The sequence below is a fragment of the Manis javanica genome, chromosome 2 (genome assembly GCF_040802235.1).
Source record: "Manis javanica isolate MJ-LG chromosome 2, MJ_LKY, whole genome shotgun sequence".
Classification (NCBI taxonomy): Eukaryota; Metazoa; Chordata; class Mammalia; order Pholidota; family Manidae; genus Manis; species Manis javanica.
Genome location: NC_133157.1, coordinates 162434305 through 162452167, shown reverse-complemented (window position 1 = coordinate 162452167; position 17863 = coordinate 162434305).

Here is a 17863-nt window from a genome sequence, read left to right as displayed (position 1 = left end):
CAATCTTTGTGCTAACCACTAGAGTGTGAAAGCACAAAGATTAATTTATTATCCCAGCCATTAAAAATGACTAGCAGTGGGAATAAATTTAAGGTGAAAACAGCTTCAGATTTCTCTATGATATCTTGTTATCATAAGAAAAAGAAATCTTCCAGAATTTTAAGATGAGAAAAAATTTTAAATAAAACTTCCAAATGCAATGATTAATCATGTATTCTAAAAAATTGTTTACTTTTTCTAAATAAACCAATATTAGAAAATAAAATAAAATATAGAGTGGAAAAAATATTCATGGTATAATTTTGTCACTCAAAGTGGAAACTAAAGCTTCAAAAACTTAATCTTGGTTAAAAATCACATAAATATTTAACAAACGTATTTTAATTTGAATGGCACATATAAAAGAATATTCTATAAATAAATCAAATAAGTTATATACATTAAAAGTAAACAGAATTGGAATTTGTTTTCCGTGTGAATATTTTGGGGATTACAGAACTGGTGAAAGTTCTGGGCTACACATGCATCAAATTCTGCTTACCATTTTTCCTGGTCTCTCCATAAACCTCTATGGATTATGAACCCCACTTCACAGGTATTAACTCTAACATTCACCTTGCCATAAAGTTATGATACCTGATACTTTCTGACACACTTTTTCAATATTCTCATTTCAGCATTAATATCTTTATTTCGTTATTGGGGCATACTGTTGTCTCTAATGGTCATGCCTAGTGTCACTTACTTCCCTTAAGAAAAATTTATCTCATTCAGTCATCTCAATATCATGTTCTATGTTGCGTTAGAGCTCTCTTATCTCACTCCTCTGTCCCTCATAGTCACTTTTTAGAACAAGCCACTTTGATATTTCTCACTATGGTTAATATATCCATCACCATAGCCTTTCAGGACATTACTACAATCACACATTTGTATTTGATCGATAGAGCACTGGTAACAATGATAAATTGATTCAACAGGACACAAATGGAGACAAGAGGACTATTTAGAATTCTATTTCTATTATCAAGTTGAAAGATGATTGGGGCTTGAATTAGAACAATTTTGGGCTCAAAGTTGTTGACTCTTCTACTATCATAATCCTGGTGCCCACCAGACTTCATCTGATGTCTATCTGTTTGGTTCTATCTTCTGAGGTACCGATGGTCTTACTATGGCACATTTGCAAAGCCTAAGCTTGTTTTCTACTACTTCATTAACCTTTTCCATATCTCTATAATTTTTGGTTCTATCTTTTTAATTGTCTTGAAAAGTACTGTACCAATTTAATTTGTCCTGAAAAGTACTGGTTGCAAATTACCTATAGTGACTAGTATGAAAGAAACAGTAGTAAATTAACTTATACAAAAATTTTACATAAAAAGAACTTCTGAACATACTTTTACTTATCACAAATATAAATTTTCCAGTTTTAAGAGGTAAGACATATGTAGTAGACTATAGCAGCTTTTGTTTTATCTCCCAGGAGCCCTATCATTCTCTTTCTACACAGTAATGTCCTTCTTTTGAAGAAGTCCTCTCCATCTCTATGAGGCTTATGTAGAGCTGTCAAACACAGTGACATGCCCTCTACTCCCCAGTAGCCATGGCAATGGTCAGGTCATCTAAGTTTGGTGAATTATGCAATTCCCAGTCCAGAAATGGTTATTCTGTCTATCCAAACAGTAATGCCCTTGGAAAATTTCTGTAAGAAGTAGCAGAGAAAGCTGTCTTTCTCAAAGGGCCAATATGCTGAAATGAATAAGCCTGGAGATGCTTGCTGACATCTCACCCAGTTGTAAAACAGTAAGAGGGAATTAGGTCAACTTACAAAAAGTTTTATGGACAAGTAAATAATGAGACATGGATAGAAAGAATAATTAAAAGCACCATTGTGCCTCTAGAATTAGCACTGGAATAAATGTAAGATGTGGAGCAAAATATCTGGGTTTCAATTTAATTTTAATAGAATTCAACAAATATCTATGTGCCAAGAATTGTTGTATGTTTGTGTGACAAAGACTGCAATTAAATTGGTTACAAAAGCCTGACACGTGTATGCTTCCAAAGCAGTCACATTTCCTTTCCAAACTTCCAATCAAACACAAACTTAAGTGGAGGTTCAGAAGCCACTCTGAGAAGGCTACTATAAATTTACACAGTCCTATCTAGGACACTAACCATTCCTACAATCATCAGTTCCTCAACGATGAGTCTCAATAGGCTCCTGGATTTGGAGAAAAGTTAATATTCCCCATGTGTGTGTCCACATTCTACTGCCCACAATCCACAGACAGACGTCTAAACAGAAAACTCACTGTGCAGAAAGGAAATTTTTCCTATCATAGCACTTACTGCTGCTCTTCACCAAAAAAATTCCCATTTAGTCAAGCTTAGGATTTCTACCCCATGCATCTTCCTCATGAGCCCTAAAATATTGACAGCTAATCAAAACCCAAACAAAATACAGGTTATGTAGAGTCATTTTTGTGAAATGGGTAGGGGCAGGGGCAAACAATATATAATAAGCACACCGATGGCATAACCCATCTAGGTGGAAGGTATTATCTGATCCTCTTTGCATTACATGTATAATCTGACCAGTGAGATGTGGAAGAATGGCTCCTGGTTTTTTTTTTATTGTGATAGAGGTCATTCCCCCATAGTTTTCTGATTTCTTCAGCATCCATCCAAGGGAATCTATTAGATATTTCAACTATGCCTTTTGCTCTCAGCCCACAGAGACCCTACTCCTATAAACGTCTCTGGAAGTCAAATTGAACATATTTGTGTAAAACATCTTTTGATTCCATGGCTGGTTTATTGCCTATCCTACTAGGAAACAATTGGCCCAAAGACGCAAATGTGGTATTGCATTTGTGGTAGGCCTAGTTTTGGAATGACGCCAAGTATATTAGAAGCATTCATCAATGTGACAAAACCTGACCACACAATTCATGATAATGTTCTGTACCACCAGTGTCCATAATGCCTTCTCCACGATTCAGGGACTCACACAAGAAACTTAAGACCCTGACCCTGAAGCTGTCCTCTTGCTTCAGAACTTGCCCTTCCGCTTGTCCTATTTTGAGCCCAAGAGTCATGTACACTATACCTTTGCTTATAAAGGACACTTACTTTTTTTCTTTCTGGTTCCCTTGTGCTCATACCATTTGGTCCACGTCACTCTGTTTCCACACTCTAGCCAAGTCCAGTGAACCACCTATTTGTTCCAAAGGAGAGAAATATGGATTTTAAAAAGCCCTTTAGCATTTCCAAAAAATATCTTGAATATAAATGAAATGAATGAAGATATCAGCAAATGCTTTTTTACCAATGACATCTTGAAGTCAATGAATATGATTGTGTCTCTATTTCCTTGCATGAAAAGTAAGTGTATAAAACACATTTCACAGGATTAGGAGTGGAATTGGTAAAACAGGCCTGGAAAATGCAAATGCTGCCAGACAGTTTCCAGACATGGCATGTCACTTGCTCATTCTTTTCTCATATCCAAAATCTAAAAAAAGTGAGAACTACCTCACACTCACAGAAAAAATATTTGCATTCCCTCAGCTTCCACATAGGGCCTTGAGTCCACTGATACATTTAAATATAAATGTACTCCTAATATACAATATATTAAGAATAAATACTCTGGTCAGCTTATGTATGCATATATCTAAAGCCACTTATACCATATGTAGATAGATTAATGTGCACAGAGAGAAAAAGAGTTGACTTTGGGTTCATTAAAAATCAGTACTGTTTTTTTTACATCTAAGTTTTACACATTAATTAAAACAGAGATCAGTGGTTTTGGAAGAACTTATTTACCAGAAACCAATCAGTGAATATGCATATCTCATTGAGGGGAGGGAAGAGAAAACTTAATTAGTTGTTCTAGGCAAATCAAGCCACCCTAGAGTATTTTCTTGACATGGTGGTATTTTTACTGGCATGGAGTAGCTTTCATCATGTTATTTTACCAAGTTTTTGAACAAAAGTTTGATCAAAGCAGTTGACAAAGGTTAGATTTTATTTTTTCCATTGAAAGGATGGTCCAAAGGAGGCATTGCTTTGGAGTTGTAATGTATGAATAGCTGTAGGTTCTAAAATTGGCTAAAATGTTACCACTAAAACTTACATCAATGGACAAATCAACCACACAAAAAGTAAACAAGGAAACAGAGGCATGAAACAATACACTAGATCAGATGTACTTAATAGATATCTGCAGAACATTTCACCCAAAAGCAGCAGGATACACATTCTCAAGTGGAACATTCTCCAGCATAGATCACATATTAGGGTACAAAAAAAGACTCAGTAAATTCAGAAATACTGAAATTGTATCAAGCATCTTTTCTGATCACAATGATATGATACTAGAAATAAACTGCACAAAGAAAAAAAAAAACCCCACAATCACATGGAGGCTAAACAACATGCTTTTAAATAATCAATGGATCAATGAATAAATCAAAGTAGAAATCAAGCAATAATAGAGATAAATGAAAACAAATATACAACAGTTCAAAATATGTGGGATGCCACAAAAACAGTTCTAAGAAGAAAGTTTCTTGAAGTCTACCTCAAGAAACCAGAACAATCCCAAATAAGGAACCTAAACTCACAATTAATGAAACCAGAAAAAGAGGAACAATGAAGTCCAAAGTCAGTAGCAGGAGGGACATAATAAAGATCATAGCAAAATAAATAAAACAGAGAAAAATAAAACAATAGAAAAAATCAGTGAAACCAAGAGGTAGTTCTTTGAGAAGATAAAGAAGATAGAAAAAAACTCAAGCCAGACTTTGTGAGAAATAAAGCAAGGACTTAAATTTAAAAAAAATCAGAAACGAAAAAGGAATATCTACAACTAACACCACAGAAATGCAAAGGATTGTAAGAGAATTCTATGAAAAAGTAAATGCCAATAAATTAGAGAACCTAGAAGAAATGGACAAATTCCTAGAAAAGTACAACCTTCCAAAACTGACCCAAGAATAAACAGAAAGTCTGAACAGACCAATTACCAGTAATGAAATTGAAATGGTAATCAAAAAACTCCCAACAAACAAAAGTACAGGGCTAGATGGCTTCCTAGCTGAATTCTACCCAACATTTAAAAAAAGGTAATTCTCATCCTTCTTAAGTATTCCAAAAAGTAGTAGAGGAGAGAATACTTCTGAACTCATTTTATGAGGCCAGCCTCACTCTAATGCCAAACCCAAACAAAGACAAAAATAGAAAATTGTAGACCAATCCCTGATGAATATAGAAGCAAAAGTCCTCAACAAAATATCTGCAAACTGAATTCAATAACACATCAAAAGGATCATCCATCACAACCACGTGGGATTTATTCCAGGGATGCAAGGATGGTACAATATTTGTTAATCAATCAGCATCCTACACCAGATTAACAAAAAGGATACAAACCAAATGATCATCTCAATAGATGCTAAAAAAGCATTTGACAAAATTTAACATTCATTCATGATAAAAACCCTCAACAAAATGGGTACAGAAGGAATGTAGCTCAACATAATAGAGGCCACATATGACAAACCCACAGCGGACATCATACTCAGTGGTGAAAAGCTGAAAGCTTTTTCTCTAAGGTGAGGAAAAAGACAAGGGTGTCCATTCTCACCACTTTTATTCAACATAGTACTGGAGGTCCTAACCGTAGCAGACAATAGAAAGAGATTAAAAGGCATTCAAATTGGTAAGGAAAAAGTAAAACTGTCACTATTGCAGATGGCATGATACTATATATGGAAAACAGCAAAGACTCCACCAAAAAGCTATTAAAACTAATAACTGGACTCAGCAAAGTTGAAGGATACAAAATTAATATACAGAAAACTGTTGCACTCCTATATACTAACAACAAATGAGCAGAAAGAGAAACCATGAAACAGTTCCATTTATAACTGCATCAAAAAGAATAAAATACCTAGGAAAAAACTTAACCAAGGAAGTGAAAGGCTCTACTCTGAAAATTATAAGACTCTTATGAGAGAAATTAAAGAAGATACAAATAAATGGCAATCTATCCCATGCTCACAGATAGGAAGAAATAATAGTCAACATTGCAAACCTTCCCAAGGCAATTTACAGATTCAATGCAATCCCTATCAAAATACCAACAGCATTCAATGAACTACACTAAAAAATTCTAAAACTCCTATGGAGCCACAGAAGACCCCAAACAACCAAAGCAATCCTGAGAGAGAACAAAGCTGGAGGGATTATGCTACCTGACTTCAAGCTCTACTACAAGGCTACAATAAGCAAAATACTATGGTACTGGCACAAGAACAGACCATAGATAAATGGAACAGAACAGAGAGCCCAGATATAAACCCAAGCATATATGGTCAAGTAATATACAATATAGGAACCATGAATATACACTGGGGAAAAGAATCTCTTCAATAACTGGTGTTGGGAAAACGGGGCAGCTACATTTAAGAGAATGAAACTGAATTACTAACTTCATACACAAAAGTAAACTTGAAATGGATCAAAGACCTAAATGTAAGACATGAAACCATAAAACTCTTAGCAGGAAATATAGGCAAAAATCACTTGAACAAAGCATGAGCAATTTTTCTGGCCACATTTCCCCAGGTAAGGAAAAGAAAATAAAAAATGAACAAGTGGGGGACTATATTAAAATAAAAAGGTTCTGTACAACAAAGGACACCATCAACAGAAGAAAAGTTAGCCTACAGTATTGGGAGAATGTATTTGTAAATGATTTATCCAATAAGGGGTTAATATCCAAAATTTTAAATTTATAAAGAACTCATATAACTCAACACCAACATAAAAAACAATTAAAAAATGGGCAGAGGACCTAAACAGATATTTTTCCAAAAAAGAAATACAGATGACCAACAGGCACATAAAAAGATGCTACACATCACTAATCATCAGGGAAATGCAAATCAAAATCACAATGAGATACTGCCTCATACCACTTACAATGGCCACTATCCAAAAGACAAGAAATAACAGGTCTTGGCAAGGATGTAGAGAGAAGGGAATCATCCTACACTGTTGGTAGGAATATAAATTGGTGTTGCCACTGTGGAAGGTAATATAGAGGTTCCTCAAAAAACTAAAAATAGAAATACCATATGACCCAATAATTCCACCCCTGGGAATATCTGAAGAAAACCAAATCCCTAATTTGAAAAGACATATGCACCCATATGTTTACTGTTGCATTATTTACAATAGCCATGATATGGAAACAACCAAAATGCCCATGAATAGATGAATGGATAAAAAGGTGGCACATATACACAATGGAATATTATTCAGCCATAAAAAAGAAAGAGATCCTTCCATTTGCAACAACATGGATGGACCTAAAAGGTATTATGCTAAATGAAATAGGCCAGGCAGAGAAAGACAAATACCATACATGACTTCACTTTTTTGTGGACTCTAAAAACAAAACAAAACAAAATGAACAAAATAACAGTAGACTCATTGACCCTGAGAAGTGACAGGTGGTTACTATGGGTAAGGGGTTGGAGTCAGTGGTGGGGAGGCAGAGGAGGACAAAGGGGTACAAAAAATCTTAGTCATAATATATGTTGGTCATACTGATGGTACTACAGCATGGAGAATATAGCCAATGATTCTGTAACATCTATGTTGACGGACAGTAACTGAACTAGTTGGGTGAGGAGTTAATAATGTGAGTAATTGATGAATCAATGTGTTGTATACCTGAAACAAATATAAGAGTGTATATCACCTATACATCAATAAAAAATATGACACCACTAAAGTGATACTAAGAATCCTTGGGTGAAAATTGGTGAAATCCAAAAATTTCTCCAGGAAAATTGAAACTGTTTTATAAGTCATTTCATTACTATTAATGATTAACTCATTTTCCTAAGAAGAAAAAAATGTTCCAGATATCCAGTGATGAAAATAAACAACTGCAAACAATGAATGCATTAGATAGGAAGAGTCAGTAAAGTAGTTAGCACTGTGAAAGCACTGTCGATAGTACAGAAGAATTATAAAGTGTGATTAGTATCAAGGAACTTTAAATAAAAACTGAAGAAGGCTAAAATAGGTAGCAAAGAATACCATATGGTGTTTATTTTTAAACTATACAGGAATACTTTCTCATCATCTTTGGCTGCATAATTCGTATTCATCTTTTAAGGGTCATTTTACATACATGTACTTTAAGAAGCGTGCCCCACTCTGCCGTATCTCTTTTGTCCCATCCCCACACTGCACTAGGTTGTATTTCATTGCATTCTATGCCTATGTCTAATACGGTGCATAGGTCACACTGTATCATCACAGTCTCCCCAGCTAGGCAGTGAGCTACTGAGGGCCACATATTTCAACTTTGTTTTCCCAGTACTTGGCATCACTGGCACTGAGAAGGAACTCAGTGTTTAGTAGGTTTGCTAAATACCACCAATGGGGACAGAGAATAATGAGGGCTAAAGAGGTAAGGAAAACCTATGTGGTCAAGATGAATTTTAGTATCTACCAGTTGCAGAGTTATAGTGGGCAACTGTCTCTTCTCTGCCTATTACCCCTCTGTCCAGAGCAGAACTTCCCTTTCCTCATTCCATGTGGTTCTAGGATACCTTCCCTTAACCAGAGCCAAGTGACCCAAGCCATGTACCCAAACCAAGTCAAAGAATTAGACACATATCTACAGCTGCTCAGAACTTTTTCTTAAAATATACCACCTAGCCACAGGGTAAGAGGGTTTCTTCCACCTACATCTCAAGCTGTAAAGCATCTCATCTACTACCTTGTCATCCCTGTGGGGAAAGCATATGTGAAACAGCAGAACATGGCCGAGAAGCAAGATGTACTGAGAATAGAGTCAAGGCAAGCGTCAAATCCAGATGACCTGCATTTAAATTTGAAAAGCAGATACTTTTTTGATTCAGCTGGAATAGAAGATATTCTATTACATGAGACCAAACGAGCCCCAACTAGTGCAATAAACCTACAGCAAAGTGCACAGTAAACCAAATTCTCCCAAATTTGTCATTGTGGGTAAAATTGCAGTATTTCCAGAATCTCTCCTCTAGCCTTAGTTCATCTCCATATCAATAGGTGATTACAGGGGTGTGGGGAGCAAGAGCATATCTGGACCAGAAAACTTTGGTGGGGTCCTTTTAGTAGACAGGTTGCAAAAGACATGGATGAGCAGAAGTAGACGACTGCTTGTGAGCAATAAACGAGTTTATCCCACTTTATTTCTCCCTTTGACTGATTTCACCTTCAAAGCCTATTTGCCCCAGGCTGGAATCATATTTTCCCCCTGGAGTTACAGTTATAAATCTCCAAATTACCTCCTCTGACTCAGAAGCTGAATAAATTTTTGAAGATGAATAAATTTAGGCTCAAAAAGATAATATATCTTGCTTATAACCTCATAAGGAAACATGGCAAATTTACCTCGATATTCTGATTTCAAATGTGATGCTATTTTTATTATACATTGTTTCTTTAGGTTGGAGTTAAGACTCTAGCTCAAATTCATAAAAGTACAAAACATGCAGTTGTACAAATGTATAGCAGGGTACCTCCCTGAAAGTGAGGGCAGAATATCTGTCCTCATTTCCGTGGAGAATACAGGATGGCCTTTGCTCAGAGAAGAGAATTTTCCCCCCACTCTGGTCTTTCATCATCCCTATATGAAGTCAGTCTTACTCACTAATGTTATATGCTGTTTCAGCATTAAGCATACTCCAGTCTTGAGAGGTCATATTTCAGGAATGATGTGATTTGTGTGTAGGGTAGAGGGTGGGGTGGTAAGGAGAAGAAGGAAAGACTATGCATATATTCATATAAAGGACCAGGCTTCCTTTGGGCTTAAACACCATACAAACACATTATTGTTAGAAAAAGTGAAGACCTGGTTAAACTGGAAAACCAGAGGTAAGAAAGACTTTTTGTTTTAAATATGGAAACAGAAGAAGCATAACTGAAAATAAAGTAGGGTTCCTGGATAGTCAGTCTCCTGTGTTTTTGGTTGGTGAAAGTCAATGGAACCCTTTCATAGCAAGCAAAATTGGCTACAGGGACAGCTGACATTGGAAACATAGCACAGAGCTCATGTTTTGTGGAGTTTATTGACTGCTTCCCAAACAGAAGAAATAAACAGAGGACTGGGTTTTTAATTTTAGGATATATTTCCACCCTTCTAAATTAGAGAAACCAAATGACGTCTGCTGGAGGAACTCCTGGTTGCACCGGGGCTTTCTTTCCTACCTTGACAAAAGATGATTCAGTTCTAAGTAGGCACATATCACTCCTTGGCCAAAAGGACCAGTCACTGAGATAAAACACAAAATAATGCTGTTGCCATTGTGTTTGTGATTAATGTCACACCTTAGCTCTGCCAGCTACTTAGTTTCCATTCAGATTTTAAGTTTAATGCAGTAAATAATTTTATATATTGAAAAGTCACTAACCATCAAGTTTGCTAAAGAGGCTTGAATTGGGAGGCCTACACATCACCCCTCAAAATTCAATTTCATTTTGCACTTTTTTTTAATACTTATTGAACACTGTCCATATGTATTACTTTCTTCTTATCTAGTTTAGATATTTTGTCAGTATATTTACTGTCTTCTATTGTTAGAATGAGAGCTCAAAGAGAGTAAAGAAGTTTATTGTATTTATAGGGACTATGAGAGTGCCTATTAATAGCAAATACACACTAATACTTTCATAAAAGACAAAAGTGATGCTCAAAGACACACCTGTAAAAGCTGTTGTGCTTGACTGAAAGATTATTTTAGCAAAAGTTTTGCTTTGTATTGTCTTACGCCCTTCCAGAAAATGAATAAACTATTACTACAAAGAAGACAAAGAAATAACCTGGTATCTGTGAAGCAGCAGGCAGCAATCAACTGTGGATTTTTTTTCTTATCAAAGCAGCTAATTTTTATATGATTTTATATAATTTTATAGACTTACAAGTTTCCAGATCATTTGAACCCTACCTTAAGTATCTGGCCTACCAACTAGAAATAAATCTTAATCAGAATGCAGCTAATAATTCCTGGATGTTTTAGTTGTATCTTTCTGCTAATGTCATATTGAAACATAATGATGCTGACACTATGATTTTCTTTTACCTCTCTGGCAATATAAAAGTTAAAAATTAAAAAGCAAGTTGTAAGAGACTGTGTTTTATTGTAATCTCAGAAAGACTGTATAATTCCATGAGGAAATGAAATGACATCAAAATAATGATTTACAAGTCTTCTTCTTCCTACAAATTGAGGATTTATGAAGAAATTATGCTTTTAGTAGTTTTAGTAGAAGTATGCTTTTGGTGCTTTCATGTTGAGGAGCCAGCTGTGTATTTAAAGTCAAATAACTTCTTCCAAGAAACAATGCATAAGCTCCCAATGTAGTATGTTTAATACAAAGAACATTTCACATAAATGTATCACATATGCACTTGCATATACCTTTTCTTGTTAGAAAAAATACTAAACAAAGACATGGATTAAGTTTAGAGTCCAAACTTTCTAGCTGAGGAAAATAATACTAACTATCTTTGCATCTCAATGTTCTTCTCTGCAAAACAGGATAATATTACCTATTGTATCTACTCCATAAAGTCCACATAAGGGTTAAGCAGAACCAATTTAGATTAGAGTGCTTTTGGAATTTCAAAGTAGCATTTAAATATAAGACTTTGTAATCAATAATACAATTAAACAGCAATTAAACTCAAGCTTTAGGATAATCCAAATAGCAAAAATTTCAGGAAAATGAAGCAATTCAACAAACATTAATTTAAAAAATATTTATTAAGCATCACAATATATCAGACAATACTCAGTTACTTGAAATGCAGTGAACAAAACAGACAGAACTCTCACCTTCAGGGAGCTTACCATCTTGCTGAGAGATGTGTCAGGGGGCCTATAGTTGGAGAGTGATGAGTCATGTCTAAGGGTGGGTAGAGAGGAGAGAGAGACAGCTATTTTAAATCCTAAATGTGCTCTCCCTTTCTCCTCCACTCTTCTATGAAAACTAGACTAATTGGTAACAAACGGAAAATATGGGTCTGTATTTCAATATACAGAGATTTGTCAGAGGAAGGGAAAACAAGTCTAAACCCCTCAAACCTCCAAGTCCATTTTGCTTAACTAAATTAACTCATGAAGAGCCATTTTGAGTCAAGAATTATGTGAAAATTACTTTATATTATAAGGTAAGATGATTTGAGTTTCCTAGATAGTAGAGGGCCTAGGAAAGGGACTGAAAGGATAAAGTGTAAAGAGTGTAAAGCAGTATGTTTGGTATTGAAGCCCATGGGGAAAAGATACACACTGAATGGTTCAGGCAATGGGATGACTATTAAATAATTACTAAATAACTAATAAACATTATTCAGTAATAGGAACTTGCCATCAACTGTGAATCATTTTTGTTGTTACATTTTGAATGCTTTCCATTACCCTAGACTAAGATAAAGTCTGCAATACCACAAGTGCTTGGGTTTTAAGAAACTCAGAGTGATTTTTTTTCTACATTTATTGTGGTATGGAGCAAAGAGAAGGAAAACAGTTACAGGAAGTGAGACATGACTGAACTGAGCATTCAATAAGACCAGGAACTGGGATCCAGAGTTACCATAAAATAATAATAAGACCCTAGGAATGTACAGCAATCTAAGTGAAAATGCCAAAATACTGCCCCCCATAACCTTACATGTACAGAAATAGATGGTAGATCTGTGGGCTTGAGACAAGTTTATTCAAATATCGTGTAGATTTAAATGGAGGACTTCAATCAATATATTTTTTTATTCCAATAGTATATAATTCCTAAACCAACAAATAGAACTGCATAGGTGAAAAGCATCATGCAAATTGTGGAGATCTACAGATACTTGGGTGTAGCGGGACCATAAATTCTGGGGCCAAAGCAGCAAGTAATTAAGCTGACTAGAGAGGAGAACCCATTCCACAGAGATGGAAAACTTTATATAGATAGAGAAGGAACTTAGAGCACACATAGGCAATTGAGACAATTAGTTTTAACCAGGTAAGTGATGTATCAGATTTATATCTTAGCAAAACCACTTGGCATTGTGGATAACATGGCTATATGGGGAACAGGTATATAGTTGAAAAGATCACTCATGAATTAGTTTAGCAACAGGATTAGCAACCCTTGATTGTTATTGGCTATCAAATACCCTTGGTATTGGTTATCAAATACCCAAGCAGTTTCATTTAAAATTTTCTTCAGAGGCCTAGCATCCCTGCCAGTGTGAAGTACTGAGAAGCCGGAAACTGCTGCCTAGAAAAATGGAAACTCAGATTCAAGTTTAAAAAGACAAAACCACAGAAGGATGAATTTGGTATTTTCTTTTAACTAATGAAAACATCAGGAACTACTAATACCTACAGTTGTCCAGGAAGAGGCAATTTCTTTTCATGGAGCTTTCCTGCCAAAGCTTTATCCTCTCAACTTTTTAAAAGAGAGCATTTGGGGAACCCCATATTCTATAAATCCAGCATTTGAATAATTTGTTGTTTTAGTTTTACAAGTTTCATACAGATGGTGAATGTCTTTGTAAAAAAGTTTTGCTGTAGGCTGACAATTGAGAGAGCTAGAAAACTAAGATTTAAATAATGTAGCTCAATATATTCAAAAGATTAGTAAACTGGGGTAAAATCATGAGCAAATATGAATATTGTAAATAAAACTGAATACAGAATCACCTAAGATTAATTTTTTTAAATATCCTACACAGAAGAGAGTTTAATCATGTTCTAAGAAATAAGACAAACCAAAAGAGGTAAAGACCAGTGGTTGAACAGGATCAAAAAGAAGGCAGATTTCCTTACACAATATTTTCGTTCAATTTCTCTATCAGGGTAATCAGAAAAAGTGACTAAGAGTAAACTAATTCTTCTAATCCATGAACAAAGAATATCTTTCCATTTATTTGTGTCTTCAATTTCTTTCACCGATGCATTATAGTTTTCAGTGTACACATCTTTCACATCCATAGTTAAATTTTTTCCCATTTTTTTTGGATACTATTGTAAAAGGGATTATTTTCTTAATTTATTTTTCAGAAAGTTAATTGCTCATGTATAGACACATGACTGATTTTTGTATGTTGGTTTTGTATCCTTCAACTTTACTGAATTTATTAGTTTTCACAGTTCTTGGTTGAATCTTTAGGTTATTCAATATATGTAAGATCATGACATCTGTAAAGAGAGACAATTTCACTTCTTCCTTTCTGATTTGAATGTCTTTTATTTCTTATTCTTGCCTGATTGCTCTGGCCAGGATCTCTAGGACAATAATGAATAGAAGTGGTGAGAGTAGGCATCTCTTTCTTGTTCCTAAACTTAAAGACAACTATATAGCTTTTCAAAAGATGGCAGCATGAGAAGAGAGACAGAGGTTTCCTCCTAAAACTATATACAATTAGAAAATACAGTTGGTGCAACTAATCCTGAAAGAGCAACAGGAAAGAGAACAGTGCCAGACTGCATACACCTGGAGAAAAGAGCAGACCTCATCAAACAGGGTAACATACCAAAGCTGTGGCCTGGCGGGACCCAAGCCCTTCCCCCACCCCAGCTCACCAGTGGGAGGAAGAAAAAATAGAACAGAGAGGGAGTGAAAGGCCTGGGACTGCTGAATAACTAGTTCCAGAGATCTGCCCTGGGAGCACAAAACTACATTTCATGGTGCTTTCATGATACTCACGTGATTACAAGGTTGGAAAGCTAATACAGGCAGAATTCCTGGAGAGACTGAGATTACAGCCATGTGTGGAAATCAGGGATCCATACCCAGATGCTCTGGTACAAAAACTTATACCTGTGTGCTTGGCCCACTGGTTCTGGCAGTGGAGGCAGGCATAGCAGCCGGGAAGGAGGAAACAGCTCTTTCCTCCCCCCAGGAGTCAATACTGCTCCCCTGCGACCCCGACATTGCTTCAGGGGCTGAGCAGCTCCAGAGTAGAGCTTCTGGACACTAGAGGGCGTCATATACAAATACGAAATGCCAAAGGAACCTGGTCCAGAGTAAAATCAATATAACTCCAGAGAAAGATTTAAATGACATAGACCTTGTGACTCTAACTGAAAGGGAGTTCAAAATAAAAATCATCAATATGCTAATGAAGGTACAGAAAGACATCCAAGAACTCAGGAATGAATTCAGGTCAGGGATCCAATCATTGAAGAGCATGATGGAGGGTATTAAAAGCAGGTTGGATAAGGTGGAGGAGAAGATAAATGAAATAGAAACTAGAGAACAGGAATACAAAGAAACTGAGGCACAGAGAGAAAAAAGGATCTCTAAGAATTAAAGAATATTGAGAGAACCGCATGACCTATCCAAATGGAACAATATTAGCATTATAGGGATAACAGAAGAAAAAGAGAGAGAGAAAGGGATAGAAAGTGTCTTTGAGGAGGTAGTTGCTGAAAACTTCCCCAGTCTGGGGAAGGACATAGTCTCTCAGGCCATGGAGTTGCACAGACCTCCCAACATAAAGGACCCAAGGAAGACAACACTAAGACATATAGTAATAAAATTGGCAAAGATCAAGGATAAGGACAGAATATTAAAAGCAGCCAGAAAGAGAAATAAGATCACATACAAAGGAAGGCCCATGAGGCTAACATCAGACTTCTCAGCAGAAACCTTAGAGGCCAGAAGGGAGTGGCATGATGTATTTAATGCAATGAAGCAGAAGGGCCTGGAACCAAGAATACTTTATCTGGCAAAATTATCATTTAAATTTGAAGGAGGGATTAACACAAGGTTCAGATAAGCAAAAGCTGAGAGAATTTACCTCCCACAAACCATTACTACAGTCTATTTTGGAGGGACAGCTATAGATGGAAGTGTTCTTAGGTTTAATAGTTGTCACCAGAGGAAATAAAACCACAGTAAAGAAAGTAGAACAGCTAATTACTAAGCAAATGCAAAATTAAATTAACTATCCCCAAAGTCAATCAAGGGAGAGACAAAGAATACAGAATATGATACCTAATATATAAAGAATGGAGGAGGCAAGAAAGGGAAACAAAAGCAAAAATGAACTCATGGGACTGCATCAAACTAAAAAGGTTTTGTACGGCAAAGGACATCATCAACAAAACAAAAAGGCATCCTACAGTATGGGAGAATATATTTGTAAATGACATATCCAAAAAGGGGTTAACATCCAAACTATTTAAAGAACTTACACACCTCAACACCCAAAAAGCAAATAATCCGATTAACAAATGGGCAGAGGATACAAAGAGACGGTTCTCCAAAGAGGAAATTTGGATGACCAACAGACACATGAAAAGATGCTCCACATCACTAATCATCAGGGAAATGCAAATTAAAACCACAATGAGATATCACCTCACACCAGTAAGGATGCCAGCATTGAAAAGACTAAGAACAATAAATGCTGATGAGCATGTGGAGAAAGGGGAACCCTCCTACACTGCTGGGGGGAATGTAAGCTAGTTCAACCATTGTGGAAAGCAATATGGAGCTTCCTCAAAAAACTAAAAATAGAAATACCGTTTGACCCCAGAATCCCACTCCTTGGAATATATCCAAAGAATACAACCTCTTAGATTCAAAAAGACAGATGCACCCCTATGTTTATCGCAGCACTTTTTACAATAGCCAAGATATGGAGGTAACCTAAGTGTCCATATGTAGATGAGTGGATAAAGATGTGGTACATATATACAATGGAATACTATTCAGCCATAAGAGAGAAACAAATCCTACCATTTGCAACAACATGGATGGAGCTGGAGGACATTATGCTCAGTGAAATAAGCCAGGCAGAGAAAGATAAATGCCAAATGATTTCACTCATTTGTAGAGTATAACAATGAAGCAAAACTGAAGGAATAAAATGGTAGCAGACTCACAGACTCCAAGAATGAACTAATGGTTCCCAAGGGGAGGGGTGTGGGATGGCAGGTTGGGAGGGAGGGAGAAGGGGATTGAGGGGTATTATGTTTAGTACACATGGTGTGGGGGATCACAGGGAGAACAGTGTATCATGGAGAAGGGACATAGTGGATCTCTGGCAACTTGCTGCCCTGATGGACAGTGACTGCATTGGGGTATGGGTGGGGACTTGATAATATGGGTAAATGTAGTGACCACATTGTTTTTTCATGTGAAACCTTCATAAGAGTATATAACAATAATACCTTAATAAAAAAAATTTTTTTTAAATTTAGCTTTTCACCACTAAGCACAATGTTAGCTGTGTACTTATCATATATGACTTTCATTATGTTGAGGTACATTCATTACAAATCTGAAGATTCTCATTTTGTTGAGAGTTTTAAATAATGAAATGGTTTGAATTTTGTCAAATGTTTCTTCTGTATCTATTAATATGATCATATGTTCTTTATCCTTCATTATACCAAAGCAATCTTGAGCAAAAAGAACAAAAGGAGGCATCAAACTCTCAGACTAATAACTTGGTTTAAAAATGGGGAAAACCTAAATAGACATTTCTCAAAAGAGGAAATACAAATGACCAACAGGTGTATGAAAGAGTGTGCAGCATCTCTGATCATCAGGGAAATGCAAATCAGACTCACAATGAGATATCATCTCATACCTGTTAGAATGGCTATTACCAAAAAGATAACAAGTGTTAGCAAAGATGCAGGAAAGAAGAAACCTTTCAGCATTGTTGGTAGAAATGTAAACTGGCTCAGCCATTACAGAAAACAATATGGAGACTCTTCAAAAAACTAAAAACAGAACTACCATATGATACAGCAATCCTGTCAAGTATATATTCAATGGA